The 3,447-nt window shown below is 41.9% G+C and overlaps 1 long non-coding RNA gene across 1 annotated transcript; it reads left to right on the top strand.

Annotated features, from left to right (window-relative positions):
- The first annotated feature begins 1,655 nt into the window (after window positions 1-1,655).
- Window positions 1,656-2,958, top strand: LOC119365081. The gene is made up of 2 exons (XR_005175311.1): window positions 1,656-2,204; window positions 2,421-2,958. It is a non-coding gene; the product is annotated as an uncharacterized LOC119365081 (long non-coding RNA).
- The last annotated feature ends 489 nt before the right edge of the window (window positions 2,959-3,447 follow it).

The following is a 3,447-nucleotide window of genomic DNA, read 5'->3' as shown; positions in this document are numbered from 1 at the left end:
ATGTCGTGGTAAAAACATTGTCCAATTTGAGCCAAGCTTTATTACAAACCTCAAATGAACTCTGAAAAGGTTGAAAGTTGGCATGGTATAATCATTTCACCCACATAGCATGTTCTAAAAAGTTGAGAGGGTTACGGCAAAAACTGGATGCACTTCATGTGCAAAATGGACAATCTCTTTCGAAGTATCGGGGTTTCGAACGAAAACTCATCTGCTACAAAGGGATTTCATTTTTTTTCAACTTATTAGAACTCCAGACTTTTTGTGTGTTCAAAATGCACCATTCAAAGCCACATCATCAATTTTCAACCCTTTCTGACTTCATTTGGTATTTTTCATGCATTTACTGATTGTTGTTAGCTAAATGACCCTGAAATTGAAAAGCACTTCAAATGAACTCTAAAAAGGTTGAAAGTTGGCACGGTATCATCATTTCAGCCGCATAACATGTTCTAAAAAGTTGAGAGGGTTAAGGCAAAAACTGGATGCACTTCATGTGCAAAATGGACAATCTCTTTCGAAGGCATGGTGTCACGTCATGGCACATATATGTCGTGGTAAAAACATTGTCCAATTTGGGCCAAGCTTTATTACGAACCTCTTACAAACCGGAGCTTCTCTCAACAAGAAGCCTTGTGGTTCCGGTAGGGAAACATGTTCCCCTTGTTGTCGAAAAGTAATCACGACCTCTTTTCGCCTTGTATTTTCTTCTACGGGCAACATGGAACTACATGATACCCATGCTAAAATTTAAATTTATTCAGGGTTCGTTTGGCCTTTTTATACACTAATTTAGTTTCCTAGGCATTTAATGTCCATAATTTAAATCTGAACTACAAATACATGCTCAAGTTCACCAAAATGGCTAGAAAAATTGCACATGCATGTGTCCTTGGGTGCATGTTTAATTAGATCCCATGCCAGGAATGAGAACGAATTACAACTGTACCAGCGTCCTAACTCGTCCTCAAATATTTGAAACCCCGTAAAATCCAAAACTCACCAGAAAGTCATCAAAGATAGCATGGTGTCACGTCGTGGCACAACACACACACACATATATATGTATATATATATTATATATATATATATTATATATATGTATTATATATATATATATATATATATATATATATATAGTGTGACTATTCATTACCCAGGGTGCAGAATAAATTATTTTTCACTTGAGGTAATCTTACGATCGCTTCCTAAATAAATTCGTTTACAATATAAATAGTTACATGTATATTGATTCAATATGTAAAATTTGGTATAAAAAAAAAGGTTATAAGACCGGAAAAAAAATCACATTTTATGTATGTTTTACACTATGTTCTTACATTCGTAATTTTACGTAACATAAAATATTTTTTACGGCGAGTACATATTTTTTTACGTTCTCTTTTTATGTATGAAACAAGACAAAATTTACGAAACGTAAAAATACGTTGCATTGATGTCAAATTAGAGAGGGGGTGAAGAATAACCATTTCTCACCCAGGGTGACAAATAGCGCGACCCTATATATATATGTATATATATATATATATAGCATTATTCTGATCCTAGGACCAGAATAACTATTCTGATCACTGCGCGTCCCTATATAGACGCGATTGACATGTTCCTGAAATCTCGAACCGGTCGACCAAGAATTTTTTTTTACCCCATCCTCTCCCTAACCTCCGGTACCCCCGGCCTTCTCACCATCCTTTCCCAAATCGCCGAGACACCTCACACGTCGCCGGCGCCCCTCCAGCACGGACGACGCCCCTCCTTGCCTGCGGCCGGCGTGCCACCTCCCCTTCTCCCCAAAGGCCAGTGCGCCTTCTTCCGCTCGACAGGGGCACCTCCTCCGCCATGGCCGGCGAGCCTCCCCCGCCGCCACCCTGGGATCCAGCCACCGCAGGGCCCCGGAACCCCGTGTAATGTTCGCCGGGCCCTGGATCCCCGTGCGCCGCCGCAAGGCCCTGGATCCCGAGCGTCGCCGCCGCCGGGGTCCTTTCTCGTCTGCTCCATCACCGCTGGGACCTCGGGCCCCTTGTGCGCCGCCGGGACCCCCACATGCTGCAGCAGACCGTGCCACCCCATCACCCGCGCTTCACCTCTTCCCCGAGCTTTCCCGAGTGGCCCTGCCCCTGAGCCACACCTCGCGACTGCGGGGCTCATGCCACATCACCTCCCCCAAGTTCGTGCGCCACTACGTGAGTTCCTTCCCAAGCCAACTGCCGTTGCGTACCTTGTCGAGCAAAGTGCTCGAGCAAATTCCCCTACTAGTGGCAGAATCTGCAGTTCCAGTTGTTGGCCAACAGACGGTCACTTAATCTAGTGCAAGCAGCAACAGTTAAAAGTAGATTGCGGCCTTTCCCCCATCTCAACCTTTTCTAATTGCAACTATGGGATTTGGTTGTGGCTGGCAGCAAGAAAAGGAAGAGGAGTAATGACTGACCGGTGGCGATGCAATGCGGCGAGCAGAACAATGTGATGTAGGGATGCATGGGACAGGTTAGTTGGAGCCTGCAGCCTGCAGGCATGGGTGTCGAGCTGCTAATACATTTGGGTGGCTCGTAATGTACTTGGTCGAATGTTACTACTGCTACAAACATGTGTATTATTTTTGGTATCTCGCTTTTACATTTTTATGCTAAAATTTCTACCCGCTTCTTCTGACTGCTCCTACTGGAGAGCTAGTACAGCTTGAACCCAATACTCAACCTGAACCTGAACTTCTCTAGCTCAGGCTGCTGCATCCACTTGCTAGCTTCATATGCATAAGTAGAGACTAGCTACACGGAGAAGAAAAGACGAGGAATAAATCGTGTGGTGGTGGTTACTTCTAGGAGATAAGACAGAGAGATAAAGGCCAAAATGTGTGGTGTAAAAACATGCACAACTTCTGTATAAAAAAATACAATTTGTTTGGAAAGTGTATACATTGTACTCTATGGTTTGTCGTTTCTTGTATGTCCTTTTGTTCTTGCGTGCTGACGTTAAGAATTTGAGACCATGATTCAAGTCACGTCGTAACTTCGTAGTGCTAGTGCTAATTGGATTCTGTAAAGCCAAGTCCAACGCTAGATCCTAAACGGACTTCCATTTCATCTGGATTTTGTTCGCTTGGACAGAAAAAAAGACGTCGGTGTCCGCCTTTTGTCCGGCGTGCATGCAAAAAGGGTTATTTTATTTACCTTTTATGTATAAAAAGAAAGAAGTTCAAATATAAGAAATGAAAAGGTTCAAAAATATGTAACACGATTGAAAGTTCAATTTTAAAAAATTTGTTTGATGCTTATTTGAAAAGATATTTTTTCTAAGAATAAGACTAAGAAATTCAAATTAAAAAAATAGAGAAGTTGGACGTATATAAAAAGCTTCGATTTTTCTCATTTCTAAAGAATAAAATGAAGAACTTCAAATTAAAATAAATGGAACAGCTAAAAAACGTTT

Source organism: Triticum dicoccoides, chromosome 2B (genome assembly GCF_002162155.2).
Source record: "Triticum dicoccoides isolate Atlit2015 ecotype Zavitan chromosome 2B, WEW_v2.0, whole genome shotgun sequence".
NCBI classification, from domain to species: domain Eukaryota; kingdom Viridiplantae; phylum Streptophyta; class Magnoliopsida; order Poales; family Poaceae; genus Triticum; species Triticum dicoccoides.
Note: the sequence above shows the minus strand (reverse complement) of the source record. Positions and strands in the feature narration are given on the sequence as shown.